General features: G+C 40.3%; 3 non-coding genes across 3 annotated transcripts in view; all 3 read right to left on the reverse strand.

The window, feature by feature from the left end:
* LOC135267830 (large subunit ribosomal RNA) overlaps positions 1–886 on the reverse strand; it is a 4,040-nt gene extending 3,154 nt beyond the window's left edge. Inside the window, exon 1 of the ribosomal RNA XR_010336202.1 lies at positions 1–886. This exon is cut by the window's left edge and continues 3,154 nt beyond it. This is a non-coding gene — a ribosomal RNA (large subunit ribosomal RNA).
* A 478-nt stretch (positions 887–1,364) lies between these two features.
* On the reverse strand, positions 1,365–1,521 carry LOC135267829 (5.8S ribosomal RNA). Its single transcript, XR_010336201.1, has one exon. It is a non-coding gene; the product is annotated as a 5.8S ribosomal RNA (ribosomal RNA).
* Positions 1,522–3,581: 2,060 nt separating this feature from the next.
* On the reverse strand, positions 3,582–5,503 carry LOC135267833 (small subunit ribosomal RNA). The gene has a single exon (XR_010336205.1). It is a non-coding gene; the product is annotated as a small subunit ribosomal RNA (ribosomal RNA).
* Between the last annotated feature and the right edge of the window lie 4,497 nt (positions 5,504–10,000).

Here is a 10,000-nt window from a genome sequence, read left to right on the forward strand (position 1 = left end):
GTGTTTCAAGACGGGTCCTGAAAGTACCCAAAGCTATAGCGTCGCAGATCGGCGTTTCAACCGAGTCTGTCCGAGAACTCATTGGCGAACAGCCATTCGTAGACAGAACCGACACCAGGTGCGATTACCGTCATAAACGAACGCGCTTGCCAATGGTCGGACGCTAACTGTGTAGCGGCCCGGCGCCATATGCATACCTTCGAGCGAGTCGACCGGGAAACACCGCGGGTTCGTCCGAAACGGCGAACCGTTCGAACGGGCTCCACCGCGGGCCTTAGATCGACACCCAAAGGATCGCGACGTCCTACTGGGGGAGAAGTGCACGCGTTCGACTTCGGTTCGCATAAACAAAAGGCGCGAACGACGCGTACGCCGTTCGTCGCACGATCATTTAGCGCCGCTATCGAGTCACGCTGAATCTCCCCTTTCGACCTTTCGGGTTTCTCAGGTTTACCCCTGAACGGTTTCACGTACTATTGAACTCTCTCTTCAAAGTTCTTTTCAACTTTCCCTCACGGTACTTGTTCGCTATCGGTCTCGTGGTCATATTTAGCCTTAGATGGAGTTTACCACCCACTTAGGGCTGCACTCTCAAGCAACCCGACTCTGAGGAGAGATCCTCCCGTTATCGGCAACGGTCACTACGGGCCTGGCACCCTCTATGGGCTGTGGCCCCGTTCAAGATGGACTTGGACGCGTCGCACAATCTCGGGATGACGGATCCTCCCTAACACCACATTTCCCGGCGTCCGGTTTCGGCCGCGGGATTCAGTGCTGGGCTTTTTCCTGTTCGCTCGCCGCTACTAAGGAAATCCTAGTTAGTTTCTTTTCCTCCGCTTAATAATATGCTTAAATTCAGCGGGTAGTCTCACCTGCTCTGAGGTCGCAAATATAAATTTGCCTTTATTTTGTCAGACGATAATTACACGTATTCCGTTTATATGGCTGCCTCCAAACAATTTCAAACATCGATCTGACGTCGTTGCGAGAATGTTGTTGTTGTTAATTATAGTGCATAAAATATGCATATAAACAACTTTAACGTCTCGGGACACGACGATCGCTTCGTTCGAAATTTAAGCGTTGTGGCTGCTTTTTAATATCGGACGTGCTACGTCTAAACCAACTTGTACCAACAAACTAATAAGAATGTCAGCCGCTATTGCGTTTTAGGATGCCGCGTTATTTTTTTATATTGTTTTTATTGTTGTCTACGTTGCATAATATTTTATTATGACAACCGACAATCAATTAACAATTATAGTAACGCGTCATATTTGCACCCAACACGCTCCGACGTAATTGTCTACACAACATTGTGCGCTGTGTTTAAGACAAAAACCGAGCAGTCTTTGAAATTGACACGACCCTCAGCCAGGAGTGGTCCGGGAACAGTATATCCGAGGACCGCAATGTGCGTTCGAAATGTCGATGTTCATGTGTCCTGCAGTTCACAAGTTGACGCGCAATTAGCTGCGTTCTTCATCGACCCACGAGCCAAGTGATCCACCGTTCAGGGTAATCTTTTCAAACAAATTTAAAATATTATTACATAACGCACCGTTCCACATCGAAATCGTTTCATCATCACACAACAACAAAAATAACTACTTAAGGTTATTACAATTGTGATGTATATGTGAGAAACGGACCAATCGAAAGAAACGTTCGGCGTTATATTTTATAATATTTTATTTAATTAAAGTGGCATTTGTTTCTACTTATCGAAAAGAGTATGCAGTTATAGTTTAAGTTTACATAAAGAATAACCCGATGATATTAACGTTTTATAAATACGTATATATATATCTATTAGGTTTTTTTTCTCTATCAACTTTGTCTATAAAACTCTGCTCCTTTTGCGATAAGCATTATGTATATTTATTAAATAGAAAATATGTCGAAAAACCAGACGTTTTCTTCAAACAAACGCCACAGCTGCAAACTTAATCACAACAATATTTACCAAACAATACAATTGTAGGGTGTTTTGTGTGATACGTCGTTTGGTGGGCATTCTAAGAACGTCCGTCGACATAAAAACGAATCAAAAGAAAAGCACAGGCAGTGCAAAACGTTCCTTCGTCAGTCGGGCGTATATCATTTAAAACCCACAGAATCTAAAAAAGTTAATAAACTTTTTTATTTAGATTCCTACGGTTCGTCGCGTCGTTAAAGTAAATTATTACTTCGACGCATGCGGAACCCAGGTACCCGAAAACCGTAAGCCTAAGCGTTTTTTTCCAAACATCACTCACTATCGATAAAGTAAATTGATTTTATGTATTTATAAATGTGCGTTTGTATGTATAGTAGTATAGTAGTAGTATATTTTGTTATTGGTTGTTTCGAGCTTTTTATTGTTATAAAACGTTTTTGTAGTCTTGTACATAAAGTACAGACGAATAGACAGCCCCTTTTATTTATTAATAAACTCCAACCATTTACAAATTGAATTACAACTACAACATCTCTTTTACACATTAATTATACACCATCTTTATTTTCTTTTTTCCGAAGCGAATACGATGAAGAAAATACGCAAAGACTGGCTTACAAAACCGTAAGCCTAAGCGTTTATTTTTCAAACATCACTCACCATCGGTTAAGTAAAATGATGGTATGTATAAATGTGTATTTGTATGTACAGTAGCGTATTAATTTTGTTGTTGGTTGTTTCGAGTTTATTTATTATTATGGTTTGTATGTATAAAGTTTTAGTCTTGTACATAAAGTACAGACGAATAGACAGCCCCTTTTATTTATTAATAAACTCCAACCATTTACAAATTAAATTACAACTACAACATCTCTTTTACACATTAATTATACACCATCTTTATTTTCTTTTTTCCGAAGCGAATACGATGAAGAAAATACGCAAAGACTGGCTTACAAAACCGTAAGCCTAAGCGTTTATTTTTCAAACATCACTCACCATCGGTTAAGTAAAATGATGGTATGTATAAATGTGTATTTGTATGTACAGTAGCGTATTAATTTTGTTGTTGGTTGTTTCGAGTTTATTTATTATTATGGTTTGTATGTATAAAGTTTTAGTCGTGTACATAAAGTACGATCGTATTGGCAGACACCATTATTATTCATTCATTCATTCTTGTTTGTTATTATAAATAACTCCAACCATATACAAATACTACAACAACAACAACAACATCTCTTGCACATTAATTATACACCACCACTGTGTATTAGTACTTTTTTTCGAAGCGAATACGATGATGGAAATACGCTAAGACCGGCACTGCGAAAGCAATAATAAAACGTTAGCACATAACCATCTTTCGACAATATTGATTCGTGTTAATGTTCGAAAAAATTCTTTGAAAACGTCGTTTACGGCACGTTTACAATCGATTTATAAAATAAATCGAAAAACGTAACAACAGATCCGCTTAATGCAAGACGACCCGTTGTTGCTTTTCCGTTCGACGCATAATAAAGAATTTTGTATGAGAATTGATCATCATACGAATAGTGTATGTATGTGTGTTTTTTGTTGATCAGCACAGACAAAATGTGTGTGTATGTGTGACAACTAAACAACAACATTTACACGTTAATGATCCTTCCGCAGGTTCACCTACGGAAACCTTGTTACGACTTTTACTTCCTCTAAATGATCAAGTTTGGTCATCTTCCCAGCAACATCGGCAACGTCGAAACGCCACCGCGCACCGGTCCGAAGACCTCACTAAATCATTCAATCGGTAGTAGCGACGGGCGGTGTGTACAAAGGGCAGGGACGTAATCAACGCGAGCTTATGACTCGCGCTTACAGGGAATTCCTCGTTCATGGGGAACAATTGCAAGCCCCAATCCCTAGCACGAAGGAGGTTCAGCGGGTTACCCGGACCGCTCGGTCAGGGAGGACACGCTGATTCCTTCAGTGTAGCGCGCGTGCGGCCCAGAACATCTAAGGGCATCACAGACCTGTTATTGCTCAATCTCGTGCGGCTAGAAGCCGCCTGTCCCTCTAAGAAGAATTGTTTGTACGCCGACAGTAAAAACCGCACATAGAGACCGGGCGAACCCGGCTCCAGCCGGCATTTGGGATGTCGAAATACGCCTATTTAGCAGGCTAGAGTCTCGTTCGTTATCGGAATTAACCAGACAAATCGCTCCACCACTAAGAACGGCCATGCACCACCACCCACCGAATCAAGAAGAGCTCTCAATCTGTCAATCCTTCGGTGTCCGGGCCTGGTGAGGTTTCCCGTGTTGAGTCAAATTAAGCCGCAGGCTCCACTCCTGGTGGTGCCCTTCCGTCAATTTCCTTTAAGTTTCCAGCTTTGCAACCATACTTCCCCCGGAACCCAAAAGCTTTGGTTTCCCGGCAGCTGCCCGAAGTCATCGGAGGAACGTCGGCGGATCGCTAGCTGGCATCGTTATGGTTAGAACTAGGGCGGTATCTGATCGCCTTCGAAACCTCTAACTTTCGTTCTTGGATCAATGAAAGCGGTTTTTGGCAAATGCTTTCGCTTCTGTCCGTCTTGCGACGATCCAAGAATTTCACCTCTAACGTCGCAATACGAATGCCCCCATCCGTTCCTATTAAATCATTACCTCGGGGTTCCGAAACCAACAAAATAGAACCGAGGTCCTATTCCATTATCCATGCACACAGTATTCAGGCGAAGTTTTAGCCTGCTTTAAGCACTCTAATTTGTTCAAAGTAAACGTGCCGGCCCACCTCGACACTCAATGAAGAGCACCGCGGCGGGATTGAGTTGGGCGCCCTCTCGAGCTAAGCCCACCGGCAGGACGTCCCGCGAAACGCCAGTTAACACCGCGAACGATGAACCGGCGGCGCGGGACACAAATTCGACTACGAGCTTTTTAACCGCAACAACTTTAATATACGCTATTGGAGCTGGAATTACCGCGGCTGCTGGCACCAGACTTGCCCTCCAATTGATCCTCGTTAAAGGGTTTAGAGTGTACTCATTCCGATTACGGGGCTCGGATGAGTCCCGTATCGTTATTTTTCGTCACTACCTCCCCGTGCCGGGAGTGGGTAATTTGCGCGGCCTGCTGCCTTCCTTGGATGTGGTAGCCGTTTCTCAGGCTCCCTCTCCGGAATCGAACCCTGATTCCCCGTTACCCGTTTACAACCATGGTAGGCGCAGAACCTACCATCGACAGTTGATAAGGCAGACATTTGAAAGATGCGTCGCCGGTGCGAGACCGTGCGATCAGCGTAAAGTTATTCAGAATTCACCAAGTTGTACGATGGACGGCGAAACCGCCACCGATTGGTTTTGATCTAATAAAAGCGCTCCTTCCGTCTCCGGTCGGAGCTCTGTTTGCATGTATTAGCTCTAGAATTACCACAGTATCCAAGTAAATGTGGGTACGATCTAAGGAACCATAACTGATTTAATGAGCCTTCGCGGTTTCACCTTAATTTGGCTTGTACTGAGACATGCATGGGCTTAATCTTTGAGACAAGCATATGACTACTGGCAGGATCAACCAGGGAACTGTGTTTTTGTGTTTTTTGAGACAGACGAGAGAATAAAATACTCTCATCTCATCGTTTATAAAGATGAAGAATATGCGCGTTTTGTGCGAAACAATCTAACATATAAGAAAGTAACGCCACGCTGTTTCTCTTTTCTCGTACGATATAGAGATAAATGTATCGTCATCATCGTCGTCGTAGTCGTTAAACACCACAACACATATCGGTCAATAAAGGCATAATAATAATATTTATAATATTATTTTTTACCTTTGCCGATTTAAAAGTTCAAACATATCTCTTCACTCTTCGCAAGATTGAATGCGACGTGAATTTATGAAATTCTTTCGAATCCATAAACGTTACGAATATTATATAAATATTCTCGCTCGGATATTAGAGAGTTGACGCCATTTATTATTTTTGTTTGTTTAAATCACAAACATTTGTTAGTTCAACAAAGTTTGATTGCATAAGGACCGCCAACGTAAGAGAATACGTTTTGCCGCATCCGCAATCTCGCTGTGGGGAACTGGGCGAGCCACAAAATCACAAAATAAAGCAATCTCGCAAGCAAAGCCCTATTCGAATTCGATAGCGGAAATGTGCGATAACGTCGATAAATTGGAAGCAAATGCAGAACGTATACATAATCGGTCGTTTTGTCGTCGTCATTTATGATAAACTTCGACTAAACCGTTACACCGTTCATATCGCCTCACTCAACGCATCGACACACACCACTACCATATGTATACCAGCGCGACACCGATCGAGGCAGCCGCTCGGTATTGGATGTGCGCACCGCTCCACTGACATAGCTCCACAGGCGACGTCTACCGAAGCGCACAGCTCTATAACTATAAGGCATACACACAAAAGGGAGAAAATATTTTAAATATTGATAATATTAAAAAGTCATATTTTATATTTAAACCATTATAAAATTTAATTATAAAAACGTTTTGTTTTAAAAAAAATAATTAATTAATAAAAACAAAATTATTTTAAGCGCCGTACTTCGTAAACGTCGTACTTCGTTCGTCGTATGTGCAAAGTCAAATGAATGCTGTAGTTAGTCGCAGTTGGAACGTCTGAATGTCGTACAACGTAACAATAATTTTGAGTGCCCTAATGTGTAGACGTCGTACTTCGCGAACGTCGCACTTCGTAAACGACGTACTTCGTGAACGTCGCACTTCGTAAACGACGTACTTCGTGAACGTCGCACTTCGTAAACGTCGCACTTCGTAAACGACGTACTTCGTGAACGTCGTACTTCGTAAAGGTTATGCAATATTAATACACATTTGGTGTATTGCAAGTTGCATTTTAATAAATATTATGCATTTTTATGTTTTAATTTAATATCTAGGCCAAAATACTATGTTTATTTAATTGTTAAATGTGTACGTTTATTTATAGATACGTAATTTACATAAAAATTTGTTTTTTTTTATATTATATGCAAACTACAAATAAAACATTTAATATTTTCAAACGTCGTACTTCGTGTAAGTTATGCAATATTGATACAAATTTAGTGTATTGCGGGTCGCAATAATATTAATTTATATTTGAACGTAGTACTTCGTGAAGGTTATGCAACATCAGTACACATTAAGTGTATTGCAGGTTGCATTATTATTAATTTATGTTTTCTCACTTTTTACCTTCATATAAAAAAAAATTTAATATTTTTGGACGTCGTACTTCGTAACAGTTATGCAATATTGATGCACATCTGTTGTGCTGCGGGTTGCATTTTATAAATTTAATGTATTCTTATGATTTACTTTAATGTCTAGGCAAAAAAACACTTTTGATTAGTTGCTGAATGTTTACATTTATTTACAGATACGTAATTTGCAAAAAAATTTGCTGTTTTTTTATTATATACAACACAAATAAAATTCTTTAATATTCTTGAACGTCGTACTTCGTGTAGGTTATGCAATATTGATACAAATTTAGTGTATTGCGGGTCACAATAATATTAATTTATATTTGAACGTAGTACTTCGTGAAGGTTATGCAAGATCAGTACATATTAAGTGTATTGCAGGTTGCATTATTATTAATTTATGTTTTCTCACTTTTAACCTCAATATAAAAAAAAATTAATATTTTTGGACGTCGTACTTCGTGAAGGTTATGCAATATTAATGCACATCTAGTGTGCTGCGGGTTGCATTTTATAAATTTAATGTATTTTTATGTTTTACTTTAATATCTAGGCAAAAAAAACAATTTTGATTAGTTGCTAAATGTTTACATTTATTTACAGATACGTAATTTGCAAAAAAATTTGCTGTTTTTTCATTATATACAACACAAATAAAATTCTTTAGTATTCTTGAACGTCGTACTTCGTGTAGGTTATGCTATTTTAATACACAATTAGTGTATTGTGGGTTGCATTATTATTATTTATTGTTTACGTTTTACTTCATCACTTTGTGAACGTCGTACTTCGTTTGTACTATGAACGCTGCATTTCGTCGCAGTCGGCAGCACGTGCGAATAAACGTCGTACAAGAAAATCACGATTTTGAGTGCCGTACTTCGCAAACGTCGTACTTCGTCTATACTATGTACAAAGTCAAGTGAACGCTAAACCTCGTCGCAGTCGACAGCAAGTGCAAATAAACGTCGTACAAGAAAATCATGATTTTGAGTGCCGTACTTCGCAAACGTCGTACTTCGTCTGTACTATGTACAAAGTCAATTGAACGCTGTACTTCGTCGCAGTCGGAAGCAACTGCAAGTAAACGTCTTACAAGAAAATCATGATTTTGAGTGCCGTACTTCGCAAACGTCGTACTTCGTCTGTACTATGTACAAAGTCAATTGAACGCTGTACTTCGTCGCAGTCGGAAGCAACTGCAAATAAACGTCTTACAAGAAAATCATGATTTTGAGTGCCGTACTTCGCAAACGTCGTACTTCGTCTGTACTATGTACAAAGTCAATTGAACGCTGTACTTCGTCGCAGTCGGAAGCAACTGCAAATAAACGTCTTACAAGAAAATCATGATTTTGAGTGCCGTACTTCGCAAACGTCGTACTTCGTCTGTACTATGCACAAAGTCAATTGAACGCTGTACTCCGTCGCAGTCGGCAGCACGTGCAAATAAACGTCGTACAAGAAAATCACGATTTTGAGTGCCGTACTTCGAAAACGTCGTACTTCGTCTGTACTATGTACAAAGTCAAATGAACGCTTAACTTCGTCGCAGTCGACAGCACGTGCAAATAAACGTCGTACAAGAAAATCACGATTTTGAGTGCCGTACTTCGCAAACGTCGTACTTCGTCTGTACTATGTACAAAGTCAATTGAACGCTGTACTCCGTCGCAGTCGGCAGGACGTGCAAATAAACGTCGTACATGAAAATCACGATTTTGAGTGCCGTACTTCGCAAACGTCGTACTTCGTCTGTACTATGTACAAAGTCAATTGAACGCTGTACTTCGTCGCAGTCGGAAGCAACTGCAAGTAAACGTCTTACAAGAAAATCATGATTTTGAGTGCCGTACTTCGCAAACGTCGTACATCGTCTGTACTATGTACAAAGTCAATTGAACGCTGTACTTCGTCGCAGTCGGAAGCAACTGCAAATAAACGTCTTACAAGAAAATCATGATTTTGAGTGCCGTACTTCGCAAACGTCGTACTTCGTCTGTACTATGTACAAAGTCAATTGAACGCTGTACTTCGTCGCAGTCGGAAGCAACTGCAAATAAACGTCTTACAAGAAAATCATGATTTTGAGTGCCGTACTTCGCAAACGTCGTACTTCGTCTGTACTATGCACAAAGTCAATTGAACGCTGTACTCCGTCGCAGTCGGCAGCACGTGCAAATAAACGTCGTACAAGAAAATCACGATTTTGAGTGCCGTACTTCGAAAACGTCGTACTTCGTCTGTACTATGTACAAAGTCAAATGAACGCTTAACTTCGTCGCAGTCGACAGCACGTGCAAATAAACGTCGTACAAGAAAATCACGATTTTGAGTGCCGTACTTCGCAAACGTCGTACTTCGTCTGTACTATGTACAAAGTCAATTGAACGCTGTACTCCGTCGCAGTCGGCAGGACGTGCAAATAAACGTCGTACATGAAAATCACGATTTTGAGTGCCGTACTTCGCAAACGTCGTACTTCGTCTGTACTATGTACAAAGTCAAATGAACGCTGCATTTCGTCGCAGTCAGAAACAAAGCAAACGTCGTGCAATGAAACAATAATTTTGAGTGCTGCATTTGTGAGCGCCGTACTTCGTTTGTTACTTTATGGTCACATGAACGTCGTATTTCATCACACAGAGCACCATACTTAATGCACTTAAATGAACGTTGTACTTCGTACAAGTTAGGCAATATTAATACACATTTGGTGTATTGCGGGTTGCATTATTAATTTACAAAAATAGCTATGATTTTATATACAACTAAAAATAATTCATAATATTTAAACGTCGTACTTCGTAACAGTAATACAATATTTAAAC

Source organism: Tribolium castaneum, unplaced genomic scaffold (genome assembly GCF_031307605.1).
Source record: "Tribolium castaneum strain GA2 unplaced genomic scaffold, icTriCast1.1 ptg000102l, whole genome shotgun sequence".
Lineage (NCBI taxonomy): Eukaryota > Metazoa > Arthropoda > Insecta > Coleoptera > Tenebrionidae > Tribolium > Tribolium castaneum.